General features: G+C 40.2%; 1 long non-coding RNA gene across 2 annotated transcripts in view; it reads right to left on the bottom strand.

Moving 5' to 3' along the window:
• LOC116441227 overlaps positions 1-23,128 on the bottom strand; it is a 69,701-nt gene that overhangs the window by 32,291 nt on the left and 14,282 nt on the right. Inside the window, exons 3-7 of one of the 2 annotated variants that reach the window (XR_004238974.1) lie at positions 22,885-23,098; positions 20,934-21,022; positions 16,517-16,667; positions 15,212-15,305; positions 6,508-6,582 (exon numbers count right to left, since the gene is read on the bottom strand). This is a non-coding gene — a long non-coding RNA (uncharacterized LOC116441227). Of the gene's footprint in view, positions 1-4,963; positions 5,096-6,507; positions 6,583-15,211; positions 15,306-16,516; positions 16,668-20,933; positions 23,099-23,128 lie in introns of those variants that run through there. The other variant, XR_004238975.1, reaches the window with a different exon arrangement.

A 23,128-nucleotide genomic window follows, 5' to 3' on the forward strand; every position in this document is an offset into this window, starting at 1 on the left:
ACAAGGAAAATTTTACTATAGTGACTTCTTAAAACTTGACAGAATGAACACTAAATGTTCATGTATGTGGTTTTTTAATGAGCTTTTATTTGCTTTTTATTGCTTTGCCTATTGTAGTTCAGTAATTTTGTTTCTAGCGCTTTTCCCCTAAGTTATCTTCATGTGACATGAAAGATATCACTAAAGACAATGCCAGGCTGGAAACAGTCATCTATTTTCTAGCTAAATCCTCTTACAAAGACAGCAACCAGCAACTGGGATGTATAGCAGCTGAAACCGTAATGGCGCATGCAGTGTTTAATTGTGCGTATATGATACACACTATTTAGCTTTCTCTTTGTTCCATGCAGCACAAAGAAATTCTCAGGAGGCTGAGAAGGGTCATATCCATGGCTGAATGAGAAAATAACATTAAAATTATCATTATGGGCCTTCCTCCCTATGACTTATCTGGGTGAACCCTAGAAGATTTAGAGTTCAGGTTCAGTTCAGATAAACATCCAAAAGTTCACAGGTTTACCCAAACTATCTGAATCTCTAGAGCCCTGAAATAAGCTGGAAATCTCCAGAACTGCCTTTCTTGAGGGATTTCTTGCACTTCCAGTTTTGGACAAAAATCAGAAATGGAAAAAAACCCTCACAACATGAACTAAATATTGCAGAACCTCAGCATAACTCATTTAAATTACACTCACATAGATCTATCAATTGTTTTGATGTTTTGAGTTTTTTTAATATCAGCTTTTATGGCTGAATCAGAACATATTTACTTTTTCACCTGACTAAGTCTGTTCTACTCATTTTTACCATCAGTTTTTTGTGAGTTGAACCCAGCGCAGGTGGTAAAGGGAGGCTCTCTTCTTCTACACATTTACGGTACATCTACACAGCACATTTAGTTCTTGCAGAGAATATCTCTCCATCTAAAATATTTATTAAAGCAGAGGCTAAGAGGTAAAGAGAAGCGACAAGGAGTATAGTGAAGTAGTTTACAAAGTACTGACATTGGTAACAGATATCCCTCCCACTGGCACATGAGCTGCTGGTTTCCCTCTTTGACACTGATATGGAAAAAACAGCAGCAGCCACACTATCAGCAAGAACATGACCCTCTGATCAGCCATTGTTCACTTTCCCAGAGCAGACTTCCATCTCCCAAACTAACTGTGGCCAGTCATTTTCTCTGGTGCAAAAATGTGGTTTCAATCACTTAAGACAGATGATCTGTATCAAACGAAGAGCACGTTGCTTTGTAGTATTTTCCGTCATCTCCTCCACTTGAACAGCCAGAGAGGAATATGGGCACCCTTGCCACAAGCCTGCTTCCCCTGAAAGGCTGTGCAGAGCCATCCTCATCACAGAACACCCTCCCCATTCACTCAGTGATGTGTTCCATCACTTGCACCAGACCAACAAGAAGCAATTTCTTATCCTACCAAGTGGGGAAAAAACATATTTCAGAATTTGGCACTACCATCTGAGCCAATCAAAGGCCTACAGAGTTCAGTCTAAAAACAGCTATAAGAAAAGGGGTATGTACTGAGTAATTATTTCCCTGCTGTATCCATCCAGCTTCCAGGAAGGTACCAGCTTAGAGACTTCCTGAACTGAGAGTTTGCACCTGCACCCTCATGTTTGGTGGGTACTCACAAACCCATCCTCCTATAATTTGCTTGCTCCCTTTCTGAACCTGCTGATGCTTTTGTCCAGGACAAGATGTGCCAGTGTGGTCCACAGCTTCATTGCCCTTCCTTTTGCTTGTTCATGGTCCTCGTTTAGTGAGAAACAATGAATGCAGAAATAGTTCCTTATTTACTTTCTCTGTCCTTCATTCACTCTTATGGCTTTTAAAGATAACAGTCATCTTGCCCGCAGAGTCACCATTTTCCAGCCTAGGAAACCCATCAAGCCCTTTGTCATGTAGAAGTCATTTCATATCATCCTTATGATCCATATCTTCACTTTTTTTCTCAAAATCCTTTGGATTTCTAAATTAAATATTTTCAGAATTCCACATAGAAGATCATGTGTGGATGGTCTGTGGTAGAATGCTCTTGTTCTCTACTTTGATTTCCACTCCCCTTCTACCAAATCCTAGTATTCTAGATGACTCTGCCATCATTTTGAGGTGACATTCTCAGAGCTAGCCATAATGAGGTGTTTCCCCCCAGGTGGGAGTAGCTATTTCCTGCTAGTCATGGCATAGATATCGTTTATGCTAGTTTCACCACTCTTCAATTATTAAGATTAGAAAATAACCTGAGAAAAGAGATTCAGTCATTCAGCACCCTAATAGTATCTACAAATCTCCAGGGTTGATTTGAGTTTTGGTTTTCCTGAATAGTTCTGTGCCATTAGCAAATCTTGTCCTTTTACTGCTTATCCCCATTTTTAGATCAGGAATAATTTGAATAACACAGAACAGATTTTTGTCAGTAACTTTTTACTCCTGTGGTTGCCATTCCTTCTATTGTGATGTTCTAGATAATGGACGAAGTGTTTTCTACATCGTTTTCACCCATTTTTTGGAGGCTTTCCACATCCATCCCCGTAAAAGCATGAAATACCTCTTAACTGACATGAGTTATGAGTTACAAAAGCAACACCTTTCTCCTTCTTACCTCTTGCTGGGTATCCATCAACCCTATGATATATTAGCTCTTTTAAAAAAGGACCTGATGTAGGAAGTTCAGCTTCCTATATATATTTTGGTTTTCCTGGTTGGTTTTTTTTTTTTGGTTTGGGCTTGGTTTTGGAGGGGGATTTTTCAGAGCAGTTCAGTGTTGATCTCAGGCTTGCCTCCTATCAGCATTGGCTCAAATGCCTGAAATTACCCAATATCCCAGAAATGTTCTTGGGTTTTTGGTCCTGTCTCTCCTCCTGCAAAACAAACCTTGAGCCTGCTAAAATTTCACACCCTCCTGAAAAAACCACCCAGTCAATCAAGCAGCTGAAGCTCTCATCTGCTGCTCCATTCCAGAGAAATGTGTCTCAGGGGGTCTGTGCAGCCACTGATGAAATGCAGCAGTTTAAGCATGAAATCCACTGTGGCTCCGGCAGCAGGTGGGAGCCGCTGTCCCGGTGTGCTGATGCTGGGGGAAAAGGAGGGGCACACCACACGTGAGCAGCCAGGCACTCACGGGACATCTTCTCACCAGATGGTGCATCAGACCTGTGGGAGCTTAACTCTTAATTAACTAAGAACTAAGGGCCACATTCAGTCACAGCATCAGTTTGCTCCAAACCAGATGTCAGCAAGATGCCACAAAAATTGCATTCAGTGCAAGTCCAAACCCAGGCTGAGGGTGGCCGCTGCCCAAGCCTCATGTACCATCTCTGTCAGGCTAAGAAGTTTTTGCCAGCAGCAAACTGACAGCCCCTTTGTTCTGGGTCATCATGCCCTGAAAGCCCTCTCTATTCTGCATGGCAAACCTGAAACCAACACTCCTGCAGCACAGCACTGTTGCTAACCAGGTACAGAAAACAGCCTGAAACAGAGCAGGAAATTGTCTGTAGGGTTTACTCAAAGCTTCCCAAAGCACCCAGCTACCCTAATTTTTCCTAGCAGTTCATCACACTGACCAAGACACCCTGTGTGCTGGAATCCCAGAGGTGCACCAGGCTAAGAGCAAACTGGCAGCAGGTGTCTCAATGGATAACCCTACTAGGCATTTGGAAAACATGGATAAATCTGTGAAGCCTTCAAAAGCCTCTGGATAGCATTTTCAGTAAGTGAATGGAGAGAAATGAAAACATACCCAGGCCAAGCTGCATGGCAGCCCTGCATCTTTGCCTCTGGATTTCCTTCTGTGCAATACAATGATTTTAGAGAAGTGAGGTCCATAAGGCTCCAAAGAAGCAATAATGATTTAATTTATTTGGGTAAAACCTGAAGCCAACAGCCTATCTGTAATGTTATTTGTCAAGCAATGGTAACAGAGTAGTACAGATTTTTATATCCTGGGCATTGACTCAGTGTCAAATATTTAATGAAAAAAAACCCAAGAAAAATAAAAAGTAGCTGATCCAAGGACTGGCAGTGACTGTACTCAAGGATCCAATCCCTCCGTTACCTCCAGTCCCCTCCTCTCACTTCGCCCCAACTTTCCCCTCCCTCTCTGCCTTTCTTACTTGGAAGATGTTATTGTTTAACATGGCACATTCCCAAGCTGCTAGACCAGGACAGTAAAATTATTCACTGACTTTACTGTACTCTTCTACCAGTCACTCATTTTTTAAGCTTTCAGCTCTCCTTCCCTCCACCCCCACCTCCTCCATTCCCCAATGAAATTTGCTTTTTCCCTTCTCTCCCTCCCCTTTTGCTAGGCAGAATCTGGAAAAAAGAAATCAAGGCCAAACTCAACAAAACTACTGCTGCGTAAGAGCAGTCCTTTTTCACACACAGATGGTCAGTCAGAAGAATGAGCGCTTTATAAGACAGACATCGTGCTGGTCTTTGCAATCCTGTTCCCCCGGACCTCAGCAGGAGTTTTTCATCACCAAAGTGGATAATAACTCTGTCAGACACCTCATACACACGGGTATTAATAAAAAAAGAAAATACTGCAGTGACTGATTTTACAAGAAACTGGGAATCTTAATGTGATGGTTAAAAAATGCGCAGGATGATTATGCACAACCAATAGCTGTGTCAACAGGGGTTTATGGCAGGTTGCTAATCAGCAGGGAATGCACTTATGTGTACAGCCATGGTCTTGCACTTTATGGACAACATTTCCATGGCCAAAGTCCATGCACCGTTGCACTGCCATAAACACGCGCACGTTGTGTGCTTGTAAACACCCAAGCATCTATAGGCTTCTCCATGTTTGCATGTGGGAACCCCATTTTCATGGGTAGCAGCAGCTTACAGCATCACTGCTGGATGCACCAGAAGGTGCCAGCAGGTAGTCATGCCTTTATTTCTCAAATTTGTCTTAATCTACAAATGGACTTACATATATTATTTTAAAGGAAAATTTAATCTTCCCCCAGCTGAGTTTTGATGACAGAAGAAGGTAGATTCCCATCATTGTTAATCAGATGCCAGACCCTCAGCTTTTCTTGTGATAGATCCAGAGTGTCAAGACCACATCTGAAAGGCACAGACAGCACAAGCATTGGCTAACCCAGAAACACAGCTCCCTTTGTTTAAAACAGAAAAATATTTTCAGAATCTCTACATTTCCCTACAACAAAAGAAGCAACGCTTAAGAAAATCCCTGCAGGAAGCCTGAAGTAGGAGCTCTGTTCTAATAGATAGCTTTCTTCCACAAATGGAAGTTCATAACACTTTTGTAACGCAGCATTTTCAAATTCAAATAGAATGAAATTATGCATGAACTCTTGCACTCTCGCTTCATTAGCCATTCCCTTCATTAGTCAGATGAGAAGGGGCAGCAGTTAATGCTTCTGCTTGTGACAGAAGTTCTCACAATAACATATTTGAGAGCTATCCTGACAAAGTTAGGAATGTGCTCCGTATTTAATCTGATTCAATAAATGCAAAGAAGAGAAATGATGTCATCTCAGAAGCTTTGAGATGGTTGCGTTCAGAAACAGAAGTTAATGTGTGACATCCTTTTGTCACCAGCAGAGCATTGCTCACAAAGCACTGAAGAGTTATGGTGTACAAATCCCTGCTAAGGACTGGTGCTTTCCACAGGTTAAGCAGTACCCAGTCTTCACACCTCCATCCCCATTTTCCCTTGAACACAGTGGTAAGAAGTACCCTCTTCCTACTCTGACTCCCCTATTTCTCCTGCTCCCCCCTTCACCAGTCTCTGTTTCAGAACCATTTCTTTGCACTACTGAAGTTTCTGAGAAAGAAACACCATGAACAACGTCACGCTGATGAGTTGTACTCTCCCCAGGGTGCAAAATTAATTTGGGATTTTGTTCAGCAGCTGCCAAAGATCAGCATATTACTTACCACTAAAGAGATGCACAGACAAAGCTACGAGTGAAGATTGCCAAGAAATGGGCTTTGCTATGCCCACCCCAGTTTGGTGCTGTCAAGCCTTCAGCTTCATTTTTCCAATGTAATGAAACAAATTAAGTCAGCCTTTTCAGCATCAATCTCGTCCATCATAAATTAATTTTTAGGGGCATTTTCCCATGGATTCAATACAAGTGACCTGGATTCCATGCTTCTCTTTTACACCAATCATAAAAATTAACAGTAAGTGTTCAAAATGAGATCTCATACATATGGAGCATAGAATAAGATTTAGAAAAGGTTAAAAGTGTTTAGAGACTTGGGCAAAAAAGTTGAAACAGCAAATCTCTGAAAGTAACAAAGTTATTTGAAACAAATTTATATTAACACAGCACAAATAGATTAGGTATTAACTCTGAATGCACAAAAATCACATATAGTCCTATTTTCAATCAGTCTTTTTAAACTTGTAGACACTATTTTTAAATTATTATTAATGACAAGTGCTCAGACTTCAGCACAACAGCAAAATTTTTATTAAAGAGGGTGAGAGGAAAGGAGAAACTTACCATAAAGACAGGTTCTTCAGCAACACTTATCTCAGTGATTCCCAAAACCTTCTCTGGCATGGATGGTGCCGACCTCTGTGAAATAGAAGGTAGGATTGGTCTGAGGAGGAGGTTAGCAGGCCAGCCCCTACAGTAACCAAATAAACTTTTTAATTGAGGATCTTAAACAGGGTAAGAAAAAAAATAAAAACCAACCAAACAAAAACCCAAGAACAAATTTTCCTCTGCAGGAAAACACACGACGAAAAGGAAAAGTGTGTATTTCAATGTATATTCTCACTTTCTTCCTCTGGATGCCTCAGTCTGACAATCTGAATTTCTCCTCCTAAGAGCATCAGCTGCAATGATTACCACAGCAGCAATTTTTTGATGGCTAAAGGGGATGAAAATCTACAAACAATTAGGGTGATGCATCCTCAATCTCCCACATTTATCAAGCCAGCTTTGGAGAATTTTATAATGCTACATGAGCTCCAGAGTATTTAACAGGGACTTCTGTGTTTTCTTTGAGAATTTCACTTTTCCCAGGTTGGGTTTCAAAATGTTTCCATCTTAGCATGAAAATAAGGGAGGGTATAAACCAACCCTGCAGTGCTCTGGCAACCTTGTGAAAGGCTGAACCATATGTCTGTGAATGATCTGACAGGGGCTGAAACCCCAGGCTTGTAAAACCAACTAGCAGACTTCAGTGCTCTCAGTGGAGGCAGGATTGATCCCTGGCAATCCAGGATTATTAGGGCTGTATTTTTTTAAGCAGAACAGGGAATGTATTTCAGCTGGATTTTAACTCTGGAAAACTCTTCTGATTGTAATGGCATTACTACCTTTCTAGCTCCCCCTTTGCTCCTTCCCTGCTTAGTTCCCCCTGCCAGCAGCTCCCCACCTTGTCCTCCAGCACACAAAGCTCTTTCTCCATCTCAGCCTCAGTCACATAAACTGCTCAGAAAGGCAGAATCCCCAGGCTCTCACGAAGCTCCTGCTGAAATTAATGAGACTTGGCACCAGATCATCTTCTAGAGAGTGATTTGCAAGAGCAACACCTTCCTTTTGAAGACAACACAAAAATCACTTCTTCACTGACAGTTTCGCCCTTAGTTCTAGCTTTTACCCAAGTCAGGAATATTTTTTGCTTTATATCTGACTTGACAGCTACTAATACTGCTGTGAGAACATACCACCTGACTTTATATGATTTTGAAAGAGGAGAGAGAGCAAAGATAATAGTTTCATTATAAGTTATAAGTCTCTGTAAATCTCTCTACATCGAACCATTCCTGATCTCCCAAGAGGGACTCTCCAAACACTGAAGCCATGCCTATTTGGCAAGAACTACAGACAGGGATTTCTTTTTTAGTCTCCTTCGTCTCTACAGAGGGCAAAAATCTTGGATAAAAAACTTTGGCCCAGAAGCCTTTTTCTTAACTTGCAGCAGTTAGAGGCACAGGGATGGTTTTAATAGAGTTCTGTAATGACTCTATTGCTGCTTTTTATGACTATTTCTTGGAGCAATAAAGTGGCAGAGGCAATGATATTGAATCACTAACTTTTCTGCAGTGAAGAAGAGAGCACAATTAGTCCACAAAGTTATTTTCATTCGAAGGCCCAATGCATTTCTAGCTCCTACAAAATGCAGTAAAAATTCTTTCTCGCCTGTGTGCTCCCCTAGTCAACATCAGGAGGTGAACTCATGTTGCCCAGATACTTAGGGAATAACTTTAAATGTCCCCTTGACTTCTATTTTGTGATATTCCTGCAACAGTTCCTCAGAGTGTCCGTGATAGAGCCTATCAGTGCTCTCTGGACCACCCAAAGATCTCCTGCTCTCCAGGGAAGCGCAGCAGTAATGGGGAGCTCCACAGCCTGGCTTTTCCCACCTGTGCAAGCACAAGGCAGCACCCTCCTGAATCACATCCAGAGGATGAATCAGGTCCCAGGTGGGATAAATTTCCCCCTCTCTCTTCACTGACCTTGGAAAGGGTTAAGGCTCCTAAGTTAGGTACTCTAATTTGATGGCAAAAGCAGAAGAGGATGTTCTGCTCACACAAGTAGTTTTTTCTAATGACATGGGCCTTGCAAAATAAAGTGAATATTTTTCCCCACAAATCTTTATAAAGGTGCAGACTGAGACTGAGAGACCTGTACAAGGGCTGCGGGGTAAAACTCAAGTTCCACTGAAGGAAACTGATAGAGTTTTTACCAAAGATTCCAACGGCACTGGAATTTCTCCTACTTATGCCCAAACAGCTAGGTTTGTTGGCATGAGATCCCCCTATCTATTCAGTAGAACACTTATTACACTTTGAGTGTATCTAAAATCACTGTCTAAGCCAATCACAGCTGAATACATGATTCTCATTAACCAAAACCAAATGAGTTTCCTCTACAGTTCAGTCTTGCTACAGCTGTAGCTGTGACGTGGTGTTATGCTGTTCTCTAGTAAGGTATGTCAAAAACATAACCAAAGGGGAAATCATTTCATTTCCAAAATAAATAAATGCCTTTGATCAGTGCTAACACACAAAAGGCAGGTATTTAAAGTTAAGGGACATGGAGGAAATTGGTTCCTCACAAAGCTTCAATTAGCTTTCAAATTATCTCTCACACAGTGTGTACAAATACTCCTAACCAAACTTCACTGAAAAATGGATTCTCAATACGTTTATTTACCTAATAGTTAACACAAGGATAACAACACACATGCAAATTTAAAATAAAAACATATGTGGGGATCTTTTGCCCCAAATAAGAATTTGAAACAGATGTGCTCTTTTAACTGTATTTCTTCACCCAGTGCTTTTCTCTTCACTGTTTGTATCTTTAATGTATTTTTTTCAAAGGTACAGAATAATTTATTCCCCCTTTTATCTGACAAGCATGGCTTTCAAATAACATATTCTATCTTTATTTCTTGCTGGCATAACTCATCCATATCAATTGGTGTTTTGCACAAAGGGAGCTGACTGCAGCTCAACCGTAAGCTGGGATACTATTTTCATTAGAACTGCATTTAAAAATCAACATAACAATGTTGTAGGATGAAAACATTATAATATTCAACATTGTTTCTGCAAGTTCTGTATTCTTAAATCTTCCATTAAACTCATGTTTTTATTGGACACTTCCATTCTATTTCTCTCCACATATCTTCAATAGCAGTGCCTAATGTTTCGAAGGATAAATTAGCTGCAGCAGCTTTTCAGTCCCAGAACCAGAAAATATTGGAAAGTATATCTGATGTCTCTTTTTTTTGTCAAAACTTACATTGTATCTTTTGCAGAAAAGCATTAAAAATTCAGTAAAGCAAAATTCCCTGGAGTAGCAAAACACAAGAGTCAGCTCTCTACCCAATGGACCAAATCTGAGTGAGATCTGTAAGATTCAGATTTCAGGGCATGCTCACCTACACTGTAAGTTAGGAAATGCTCCTAAATTTCTACCGGACCTAACTGGCAGGGAGTAGGTAGCCAGGGAATGCAGGGACTCTGTGTGGAGGAGGTCCAGGGCTGGTCACCACTAGGTCCTGCTTGCTCCAGCATCGCTGTTGTGCACCTCAAAATGGAAGCTCAATGGCAGAGCTCTCTAACTGAATCAGTAATTACAATTTTGTGTTAATTTGCAATAAATTAATATAAGCAAAATTCCCCATGTCAAGCTGTTTTACCCATGACAAACTCAACACTTAGGAAAATCCTTTTCTGTCCTTTTCCAGTGTTTTCATTCAGCCTTTCCAGTGTACTTGTTCCATAACAGGACCTCCAACTGCATGGCTGCTGGCATCTTTCACCACTGAACCCTGCCACATCCACCATGAGTAATTTAACCATGAGTGAAGAGAAAGTGTCTTCATGTGACACAGGGCATTTTTTTTTCTTTTTTACCACCCTTACTTAAAATCTTCCATATATCAGAATTGGGAGTTGACTTCTTCATATTTTCAGTGGTACTAATAGCTTCAAAATACTATATCCAAAAGCATTTTACTGCATAGTATCAAAGAAGACATTACCTTGGTAACAGCTGAGCAAAACCAACATTTTCAGCACCCAGGAAATGTCAATGCTTCATATAATTGAGAATTTATAAGATAAAACATTTCCAAAAAAAAAATTAAATTCAGTTGTTTAAAAATGTGATAATTTCATCAAATAAGGTAAGACTCTTCAAGGTGGATGTCAAAAGACTTATTTCTGGCCCAAATGCTCAAGCCTCTGGCTTTGTTGGGTATCTGATTCAAAGCATGTGGCTACAAATACTTTATCTTTTTAATACTTAAGAGTTAGAATATAAATGAAACAGGGTACTTTTTTCCCTTTTCATTGCTCTGAAAAATGCTGGAATATCATGCTGTATTTTTTTGTCCAAACAAACGCATTCGCATGATGCAGATACCTGACAAAATTTAAAGCTAACATTTAAAATCTGGCAAAGCCAAAGTGACTAAAAAGAGGGTCTTATTTAAGGGTGTCTTATAAAAATAATTTTATGAAAATGGAGAGAAGAGACAGGCAAATTCAATAACTGGAGAACTTATTAGGACCACGACTAATTTGGATACCAAAGAGTAAATTACAGTACTTTAGGAGCTTTGGCATACTTGAATAAATGCAGTTACACAACAATCAGACAGAAGGAGGGAAATGTATTACCATCCTGCAGACCTGGTACATCTCACTGAAAGTTCACAAGAGAAAACCAAGCTGCAATGGCCCTATACCAATCAAAAAAACCTATAAAAGAGAGAGAGGGAGATGGCACTATAAAAATAATAATCAGACTCAGGAACCAGACTGAGTGAATTACATGTTGGCCTTTGAGAAGTAAATCGAAATAATCAGCAGAGAAATCCAAGCAGCATTTGAACACTGACCGTTGGAAACTAAGAGCAGCAGCAAGTCTCCGAGATTTTTCTTTTTTTTTTTAAAGTGAACTCAAGCAAAGCTAGTAAAACTTGGCAATTGTTAACATACCCCCATAACTACAGGTTTAATAATGTCCCATAAACTTTAAGAATTTCAAATTCATTGCTGCAGAGCAGCTTATGCATTCATTTTGCAACACACCCATTTTCACACTCAAAGACATCAGAAAAGCAGATTAAAGTTTATTTTTCTTTTGATAAAGAAGTTAAGCAGATTTTGGCAGCTTGCCATCCATTTGACCCCATCTCCCAACTTCCCCCCTGCCCAAATACTATAAATTAATCTTACACTGGTTGAGGGTAAAAAAAAAACCTGAAAAACTTCCAACATTCAAGTCCTTTGGCTGAACCTCTCAGGGGCATATCCCATGGTGACAATTGTTAGTCTTGACTATCTGAGCTGGCCTTTTCCCCAAAACTCTGCCTATAGCACAAATTTCCATTTTCTCTTGGTCTAGATGTTACTGTGATCGGCAGTTTCTTATTCATATTCTCCAGAAATACCTAGCATGGCATTCTTCTTCTGGACTAGCTGCTGGTCTCACACAAGGACATTTGCAGAGTAACCTCACTCAGCTGCAGTCAGTCCAGGTTTCCACTACGAAGGGTAAGAGCAGAGTATGGGCCTGCAGAGTTAGTCCCACAAATCAGCAATTAAATGCAGGAATTATTCAGGAAGAGAAAGGTTTTAGTTGATTTTAACTGCAAGGCAGATTAGATGAAGGTTTTTATAACTTGTCTGCCTAGCAGTGAATATACAAAAGAGTGAGCAAATAATACAAGGGGACTCCCACCTTACAGACACTTAAGTGAAGTGTACACAAGTTATCCTAGGCTAGTTTTTAACATAACGCTAAGAACACTGATATCCCAATCTTCCTTCGGAAAATTTAACCACTTTTTTTCTGATACTGACGCTGCAGTAGTTTCCTACAGTGCTAAATCCCCAGCTTCTTCACTTAGATGAGCAACCAACTGAAATGATTCTTCAGGACAGACCAAAAATGGAGGAAACATTCTAAGTTCCTAACAAGTCTGAATTTCATGAAACAGAAAGCTGGTTGTTACATCACTCTATGAAAAAATATTTATATTGGCTCTGGCTTTAAGGTTACATTTCTCGGTTCATGCAAGTGGCAGGAAACATGCAGAATCTAATCAAGAGATAGCCCACAAGGCTTGTTAGATGAAATGTTGAATAAAGAGTTCTTATGAAAACAAAAATATGCAGCTCAGGAAATGAGCTTGGTCATCTCACAACTCTCTGTTGTTCCACAGCCAAGCATTGGCTAAACATTAGATTACCATTGTAAACAATACACAGGGAAAAAATTGCTATCAGGATTCACCCTAAAAGTAAGTCTTGAAGAGCACCTAAGTGACTTATGAGGCTCAGATTTATTCTTGAATCTGACTTAAGAGACTAATTCAGATCTTAATAAAAACCAGGGAATGTAGGTTTTCAAATCATGCACTTTTAAAGAATTTACTTAAAATGTAAAATATGGTTTTATGCACAAAACTGAAAAACAGCAAGAAAATACATTTACAAAATGTGAATTCAAGAAAAATCCTTTCACGTGGAAGAGTCCTTTTTATTCTTTTTTTATTCTCTTTTTATTTTTCAGTGCAGAAGGTCGGTGTTACCATAAAACAAATAACATGAAAGAGGCGGAAGAGGACAGGGGAAATTGCTCTGCGGAAGAAAAACAATGAACAGCAGTCACAAACTTCTCATGAACTCCTGAACTACCAAGTTAACCAAGGTAATCTATTGGTCTCCTCCATACTTCTAGTCCAGCCCTTCTTTCATCTCTTTGGCCTCGATGCTGTAACTTGTGTGCATTCATAAGGATGAACTATGAATTAGCACAGCGAATGTGATTTCTGAGTTTCCAGTGGGGTTCTCAAACTGGTACACATCAGCCTCAGATGAAGCATTTTTTCCAGCTATTACAAGTGTGACAGCAGTGTCTAGCATTAATATTGTTGCCTCTGTTTTTATTTGACAGCATGACTGCCTTTACATTTCAGGGAAAACCTGTACAAAGGGATGGCTTCAGAGCTTGGCTCCCGTATGTGCTCCTAGCTTGTAACACGGTGAAATTAATAGCTATTTTTATTTCCTCTGGCAGGGAGTTTTGCAGTCGATGTAGGATTGCATCTCCTGTGACCACAGGGTTTCTCAGATTTCCCAACAGTTTAATTGCTCTATGCTACGTGAGGTTGCATTTTCTGAGAGAAGGAGCTATCTTGTACAGCCAGGGCTCTGCAAAGCAGCCAGCATTCCTGAAACACAGTCTTTGTTCAGTGACTAGTAGGGAAACAAAATCAGTAAAATTTCAGTGGATAAAGAACCACAATCAAATATTAAGCTTATGCTTAAAAATTACTGTCAGATAAAGTCATGAAGGAAAAGAAGTTTAAAGCAAAAACTTGACTATGGAATGATTTAAGTATCTTCATTTCTGATATTAAAATTCTATAACCCCTTGATTTCTAGAAGGGGAAAAGGGGGGAAGGGGAAAAAGAAAGAGACAACCAAGTGAGTTGGATGTCTGGACAATCAATGAAACATAGACAATCAATGAAAATACTTGGTTTGTTTTTACTTTCCCCTCTTCCTGAATGAATTAATGAAACTCTTGAACTTTGGCCTCTTTTTTAGACTAGAGCAGCAAGGAGACTGCCTGACTTAACATCCCCCACAACCCACAGCAATGCTGATGGAAGATTTTAGTGTGAGAACACTGTGTGCTCATTTGGCATTGCATTCCCTAGAGGGAATATGGTAGACAGTGTATAGATTAAATTTAGCTAGATTTGGACATTAAGATACAATACTTGGTGCCTTGATAGAAAAGATCAAGAGAGGTCACTCTATGTGGTTTTCTTTGTAGGTTTATAGTGCTTTTGCTTTTCTCATTTCTTTTTCCTTTTCTTTTTATGGCATTATTGTTGAATAGCAGACAACCATTCCATCTTTCTTAGTGATGCTGGTTAGACAATATAGGAAGCTTGTGTCAGGTAAATAATCAGGATTCTCTGAAGCACTCAAAGCCCTTTCAGCATGCTTCATAATTGATTTCAAGTGTCTGATGAAAAGTCAGGCCCTGTGACACAGTTCTCCTTTGGCTTCAAAATCAAACGGAGAAAAATTCCTGCCACAGGACAACCAAAACTTCAAGTCTGAGAGTTTTCTGGGGTTTCTAGTTTTACATGAAACACCACTATTCAGTAGGTATCCTCAGCACTGCACCAGCTAATAACAACACAGCTATAGTTGTCTGCAGCCACTGCCTTGCAGACAATAAAAAGACTCACTTTTTAAGAGTGGTGCCAACAACAGTTTCAGGTCATTTCCCCACTGGCTTTTCCTGTCTGGAATGCCTTTCAGAGTTTTGGCTCTGTTGACACTGCAGGTTAAATGAAACAAAAAATCCAAACAGAAGCCACAAAACTCAGCAACTCAGTCTTTTTGATCTACCTAAGTGTTTTTAAGCCTGCTCATCACCATGGGATCCAAGTACCCCTTTTCACATTTCAGTGTTTCCAAAACGATCAAGTCATGGTAAGACCATAATACTTGAGTGGCTGTTGCAAGGAAAGACTCCTTTAGAGAAGAAACAAATCCTTTTCCCTAGAAATAACCCTGAACAAGACAAATTAGAGGTGGAATAGGAGAAAAAATAACACGGCTGTTTTTCCTTGGCAAAAAGATTAGTAGAGTTGGCAACATATGGAAGCAGAGTTGTAAAGAGTTGGATGAAAATGCTTTCCTCTAACCTTCAAGTGCAAAAAGGTCACAGTTCTTTCAAAGAGCTTCCCTTGGGATAACATGAATATGGATCATCCCATACTTCATGGATTGAATAACCATCTGAAAGGAGAATAATTTGAGATAAACTGAGATTAGTTTCTTGCATTGACATCTGCTTGGAAAATCTAGTGCAAGGGTCATTTGGCTTGCTATGTTAACGATAATACTGCCAACAACCAGTATCTAAACACTGAGAAATTTGTAAAGATCTGGCACATTACATCCTGCTTAATAAATTCAAAGATTTGAACATGACAGCGTATTGTAATGTAGTAATATAATATAGTAAATTTGCAGAGCCAGATTCAACCCATAAGGAGACCCAACACTGATTTCAATACACATGCTTACTGCAATAATGCGAATTATTTGAATACGTACTTAGCCAAATGCATACTAACAGCACTACATATGGAGTGAAGAAAAACTGTGCTCCTTTTTTCTCTGTATTTTATGTAATCATACATACTTGCATTTATATTTTTGCAATAAGAAAAGTATACATTTAAATGCAAGGCAAGATTAACTGTTGAGAAGACCTGGCTGGCATGCTTTAGTTAACATGAGTTAACAAAATCACAGTCATTTCAAAAGAGGCATGGTAAGTTTTTGACGAAAGGAAAGCAGCCAAATCAAAGAGAAGATCTCCTTGAGTCACCCAACACAGACAAACTGGTCAGGGGACAATGAAGAAAGGGACAGGATAACCACCAAGCATCAGCCTGGGAGAGGCAAGTTAGTACTGGTTTCTTGATTCCCCCACAGCAAAGGGTGAGACTGATCACCCACTGGTGTGCCTGAAAAACAGCTCCCTGTCTTACGTTGTTACTTGGGGAGTCAAAATGAACATCCAGGATAAAAATCCTCGTTCTGGAAGTTCCATTGGCAAAGTTTTACCATACGTCCTTCCCACAGAAAGACGAAAGTTTTCAATTATCAGAGATGAGTCATGGTATATCCACTGGGATGGGCTAACCACCATGGTCATCTTTTCACTCCCACAGAACACCTGATGAGAAGGCTGTGGACAGAGCAGGAAGGCATCCGGAAGGGCCACAGGCTGGGCATAACATTGGACAATCCCTATGCTTCCACAAGATAGAAATGGAGAGGCATAAAAGAAATGGGCATAGACTAACAATCGTGTTCTTGTTCCAAAAACGGAGCTGTGCGAAGAGTGAAAGTTTTCTCCAACAACTACATTCCTCTGTCAGTAGCAAACGTGGGAGAAGTGACCCAGTGCTGTTTTGTTATCCAAGACACAAGCATACCTCTTTGGGCACGTAGAGAGAGCTGGTGGAAGCGGAGGGGGAAGCTGGGCAGTGTGGAGAGATGGCTCGCTAATCCTGTCAGGAGAAAAAGTGTTTCACGTCACTCAACAGCATCTCCACAGGGCAGTTGCAGGAGAAGCGCTGACAGCCCCTGAAAGGAATCACAGTCAGTCGTCCTCCAACAGGAAGAGGTCGGCTTTGACATGAAGCTTATAGGGTGGGGGAGATGAAAGTGTGGGGGAGGGACATCTGGGCTCCATGTAGGATTTCACCTTCCTCAGCCCTATGAGCAGTCCCGCCTGCTTCCAGCTAGCCTGTCCTTTCTGACCCCTTCACGAAGCAGTTCTGTAGCTCTCTCATTTCCCAGCTTTCAAAACTTAAACTTGCCAACCCTGCTGCCAAAAGCAAAGACAGAAATAACATTGGAGTTGATAGCTATTTCAACCTAAGGAAGAGCTGCAGGGACAGAGCAGGGGATTCTTGCCACATGTGACACAGAGTACCTACCATACCACAGCACACGCTGATAAGTACATTTTGCAACCAATTTTACAGACTTAGCCTGCTTTTCTTTAGACAATGTTTAGTCACTTTCAGTCAGTGGTGCACTTGAATGATTCTCAGCAGGAGAAGCAGTAAATAAGTGTAGGCGAAGAGGTGAAACGTCTACAGAAGGGATGAAGTCACCCAAGGCATCAACAGGGTTAAATAAGAATGTACTTTAATCACATCATAAATGTCTACATTGGCACAGAGTTACCACCTCCAATGTAAAAATCAGAAATCATACAAAATAAATGTTATCTACGTTCTACCTGGCAGCCACAAATCTTCCCTGAGTTCATGGGATTCATCATCCCCACACCGTGACAGAGCACTCCAAGGGACAGGGTGTTCAGCTGTGGCCAAGGACCTAAATCTTCCTCCCAGAAGACACTTCATGTTTTTAAAACACAAAGGTGCCTGGGTTAGAGATGGGCATCTGGAGTTTTACACAAGATATCCCTAACTGTCTAGGAGGCTTATACAGCATTTTTACTGCAGCACACTGCCTGCTTAGTGCCACTCTCTCAGTGGCAGCAGCCACACATCCCTCTCAGAGACCCTTGTCCTTCTCTCCTAGCCCTCAAAACCCCTTGAAAGAGACAATAATTCTGGCCTCAAAAAGCAGGTGAAAACTGCTATTTTCTGATACATGACATCATATGGGGCAGCCCCTCATCCATCTGCAGGGAATAAAATTCAGAGGTCTGGCTGCTCCTTTGCTTCAGTTGCGCTTCAACATCACTTTTTCCCTGCTTTGGTGGATTAAAGCTGAAAGGCTTTACAGGAGATATGTCTGTTACAAGGATGTAAACAATAAATAATCATAGGAAAGAGAAAGAAAGACTGATTTATTGAAGACTATTCACTTTTATAAAGTAAATAACTGAACTTTCAATTTAAGTGGACATTTTTACTGCCAAATAAATCTCCTTCCACAGATATGAGAAGAGACTTCATGTAGTACACGGAAAAGGAAATGCTAGAGAAATTCAGATAGTGCCAGTGAGCAGACAGGGCCAGACTCTTGATAGATGCTGTTGGTTTAGACCAGCCTAGGATTGTTTATATACTCATCTGCCATTGAATGACAGTACTCTATAGTAAGATATAGCAGACATAAACAAATTGCTGTTGAGTAAGGGAAAAACAGCCACATGCCTATCCCCAGCAGCCTTCACATCACAAAAACTGCAAGGACCTTGATATTTGCTTTGCCCAAATATGGACCACCAGGACTTTTGAGATAAGCTCCTAAAGTTAGGTACTGCGTCTATTTTTACGTTTTTAAATGTCATACTTCTTCAAAAAACATTTGACTACCCAGCAGTTCCCCTGGACCACAAAGAGAAGTGGCAACTTTCAGCACTAGATAACTGATCTATCTTTGTGGATTCTGATGGAGATGGGACTGTGGACTGATATGCATATCCAGAACCAGAGCTCAGGAATGTTCAGTATTGGCCACTACCTGCCTTGTCGGGAAAGTTCTCCCAAAGGACCAAAGGTCAAATTATGGTTACTAGACAGAGAACCCCACTGTAAATGAGAATGGACTGATATATCTGATGGGCCACCACAGGAGCAATATTTGTACCTGGTTTGTTACCTGAATCAGGTGCTACATTTGGACACAACCAGTTTCTAGTGAAGATGAATGTGACCTGAGTTTCTTATCACTTCCGAGAAGTGTTCAGGCCAAAACCTGAGGTCTTAATATCCTTTGCCAATTTCTGCTCTGCAGTTTCTATACAGTGCCGTGGTAGAAATAACACCATTTTCTTGGTCTACATGGATTATTTCAACAGCCTAGAGAATTTAAAACCTATCCTCCTTAATTTTCACCAGCTACTCCCTCTAACTGTCCTTTTCCAATGAACCAAAGCTTATTTCTTTTTGATCTCATTTCCAACAAATTCAAAGTACAGTTGACATTCCCTGAAGTAACATAACAGATATGGGTATATCTAAAACATGTGAACTCAGGAGAGATTTGGAAAGTTTTATGTATGTGAAATAATTGAATTCACACACCACTGACTTTTATCTCAGAGGATGGCCACACCAAATGCTGAGTGTGATTCCTAAGTGATGAGATACTACTGCACTCATTAGATTTCCATCTGATCTGATGGACAATCTTAACAATTTTATGGAATGTGATCTATCCCTCAGGCTCAGAGTGAACTCTGACAGGTTGTAATTTTAAAGCTCCAAAACATGAACTTGTGGGAGAGACTTGCAAATCTAAAAAGTTTTTGTATGAATAAAACCAGAGAATAAGACAACTATGGGAGAAAGGCGGGGAGGAGAAAGAAATATATCATGCATATTTTTTATATTTGTTTTACTGTTGTACTTCACTTTATTTTCAATTAGTCTACCTCTGAGGCTTCTTCTATTTGCTAGCTTAAAAATTAGTAATCCTGACTTCAACAGTAAAGAGCTGGTTAAGATTATTCTTCTTCCAGGTGCAAATACAATGGATCTTCCAAAATACATAGTAGACTTTTTTAAGTTGTGGCTGGTGAATTTCAAGAGCTCCCCCTGCTTTGTGACCACATACAAGAAAGCCACATTTCTATAGCCGAATCAAGCAGATTGCAGACTTTTCTCTAGACTTGGAGCAGGCTTTGAAGTCAGAGACTCAGAGTGATGAAATTAAAATGCAATAGGACATTAGTTCACTGAGTTCATGTACCAGCAAAAATCTGTTGTAAGATTTGAAACTGAAGTTAAAAGCACAATAAAGATACAAATTCCTGCTAATCTGAAACTTTCTCTTTCTCACCTTGTCATAAAAGCCCTTTGTGCCTGTAGCCACAGTCCCTTATCTATCCTGCAGACTCTGCCAAAAGGAAGCTGACACCTCATCAGAAGATATCTGAGGAGAATGGTACTGCTTGAATCCTGCCTCTATCTTCAGAATGATATTTTTGTCTATAAGGGATGGCAAAGGATTTCCACAGGCAGATGAATCATCAGAAAATGTAAGCGAACAGCTCATAAAGAACATGTCCTCCTCATAACCAGCCAGTTGGTTTTCAGTTTCATGTTCTCATTTTTAAAAAATACAAATTCAGCTGCAACTGCATCTTTGCCTAATGCCTCTGAATTCCACTTCCCTAACTGCTACCCTGGAATTAGAACCAATTTAATAATCATTATAAATGCAAATAGGATTTTTTCGTTCACTGCCAATACTACTCTGGTAGCTGCTGTGGTAGTTGCATAACTTTACAGCATTAAATGTTAGCTATCCCCCTTAGCAGAAGCTGAGCACTACAGTTTTTCTAAAGAGATCAGAGTAGGCAAAGGAAGCCAGTGCTGTGTGAGAGACTTAAGCCTGCTCAGCTACCATGTGGTGTCTGCAGCTCCTGTAGGACCTTGCAGGGTAAGGCTGAGCAGGCACCAGTTATGCTGCAGTAAAAAAGATACCCTTTAGCAGTAAAAAAATACACAGAGCCACTTCCTGTCTTATTCATTAGCAATGTTTCCTCTTTTTTTTTTTCCCCTCCATGTGTTTACATGGCATTTCTGCAAAAGAAATCTTGGACACCTAAGATTTTTTGCTCAGTCATTGGTTTTGACCCCTTGTGTATCAAAGTGCAACTTTTCATGGATGCCCTTTTATTACAATATTTGATTCCAGAGAAACAGTTCAGCAGAAACAGAGGTAACGATGAATACAGAATAATGGAAAATGAATGACAGGTAATACTGATCTTTATTCAGGAGCATGTTTTTAAGCATATAAGCATATTTTAAGCATGAGCTTTTATTGTGCATGGCACAGTCATTTAAAATATAATTCTCCTAAATACTCAGGAAAAACAAAACTTGCAGTTAGCAAACCCTTTAAGTGTGTGCTTACCTTTAAGCCTGTAGAAATGTTAACTGGAGTAGTCATGTGCCTGGAGTTAAGCATGCTTAGAAATACTTCACTGGACTCAGAGCCAAAATCTGTTTGCAGTATGGTTTGGGAATAGCAAAGGACAGAGAACAAAAGGAACAGTTATTCAGAATTTGGACAAATAGCTGTAAATACATTTTTTGGTGTTATTAAGTCAATATTGGCTCTGCTCAGCACACACTGACTGAACACACAATCCTAACAATCACAGCTGAAAAACACAGACCATCGACGTTTATTGATTTAGACAAGATCACTCCTCACAGGAGAGTGAGCCTCTAGTTTTACAGACCTTTTAATTCCCTGTACACCATTCCTTTCCCTTTTACAAATCTCCTGCTGTGAAACTCTAATGCACTCTTGAGACACTAAAAATCATGGAACTAGCTCTGCAAATTGTCCATCAGCCAAAAGAGGAAGCAGCTCCCAAGACCAAGGAGTTTAGTCGCTGCTATCCATGCTGTTTTTGTCTAAAAATAAAGCAACAGAGTCACCACATACCAAAAACTGAAATGTTGTTGCAAAAGATGTAATAGCTGCATATCACTGGTTTTTCTAGTGGTATTACCCTTTAGCCATCTCTCAAGCCCCCATAAAAAGTACCCAGTATCTGGGGTGTCTACAGGAAAAAACCATTAATTTCTTACTTTCAGCAAATCCAATATTTCATGCAAATGGAAGTAATTTCTGCAATACAAAAAGTCCTTTCAGAAAATGCTGAGCTGATTAGTACTATGGAAAAGTGGAACTAATTACTCTAGTGATATAACAAAAAAAAAGAAAAAATGAAGTTAAAAATTAAAGCCATCCAATTCTTGCAAAAAATAGTGGCATATTTCCCACATATGCAGCCTTTGTGCAACTGAGTAAAAGTATGAGCAAGATAACCACAAACCTCCCGAACCCATAAATGCAGGTCTCATTGCAAATCCTTAAGGACCAGGAATGTATCAAAAGCCTGTACAAAATGTTCTCTCCTAGGCTCGATTACTCTTCAGGAACTCCCCAAAAGGGCCAGTTTGCTCCCGAAAAATGAGGTGCACCAGCACAAACCTTATCTGTTCTTCCAATCCCATGTGAGCTCAAGGCAGAGACCTTTCGCTGGCCCTTCACTCCATGGTAAATTTCACCTTTGGAAAACAGAGGCCATGGGCTTGTCTGAACAACACGCACCCCTTTTTTTTGAAAGAAGACTGTCAAGGCTACAGAGCCAACTCATTAACCTATCCCCCAGCAGTTCCATCTGGATGGTCTTATCTGTAGGAATCTGGCCTTTCATTTATTTTTTCAACCACCATTTGTGACAGAGTTTCTTAAAAAACAGACTCATGACTTATTATTAGCACATGGGCAGGTCAGCACACAGGTTTATTTGCTGTTAACCAACATCCTAGCATGCTGTGTTTAAAATTTCCAGAGGGACTGTGAATAGGCTATAAAAGTAGGAGGTTGAATTCCTGAAGGTAAGAGCTTGTGATGGGACCACTGTCAAACCAACTCATGCTTTCCTCTGATAACCCTTGAAAATCACTATGCAAAGACATACAGTTCAAACATATGTGAGTCCCTGACAATTCCCTTTTTTAAAGGCACTTTGATGACCGGCCTGTAACACTTCAGCTGTGCCACTCAGGGAATAACGGGAAAAAAATAAAGCATCAAACTTTGAAAATGTGCAGTCCCTCCAGAAAATGTAAAAGAAGGGAAGAAGCCAGGATCAGGAGAGAAAGGAAAGGAAAGACATAAGAGAAAAAGAAAATATTCCCACTAAAGCATATGCAGCACAATGCCTGCAGGCTATTATAGAGAATAAATACTCCCATCACTCTTGTCAGGGGCAAGCCCTAAGAACAGGGTTGTGACCAGCTGGACACTGGGGACAATGCTTGGAAGGCAAGATCCCATTTTCTACCTGGCATGTCTATCAGATCTCAGGCCATTCAGAGCTTCACCCCTGGAAACACTCTCCAAAGTAGCTGTGCCCCTTATTTTTGGAATATCACGCATGCACACAGCTGGACACCACATCCCAGGAAATTATTCCTAGTGGAAGAAAAAAATACAGCATCACCTCCAGAAAGAATTATCCACTCATGGCTTTCATCTTGCGCAGAGCACTGAAAAGCCTGGAGAGAGATAAATGTCTGTTATACAGG

Source organism: Corvus moneduloides, chromosome 3 (genome assembly GCF_009650955.1).
Source record: "Corvus moneduloides isolate bCorMon1 chromosome 3, bCorMon1.pri, whole genome shotgun sequence".
NCBI lineage: Eukaryota > Metazoa > Chordata > Aves > Passeriformes > Corvidae > Corvus > Corvus moneduloides.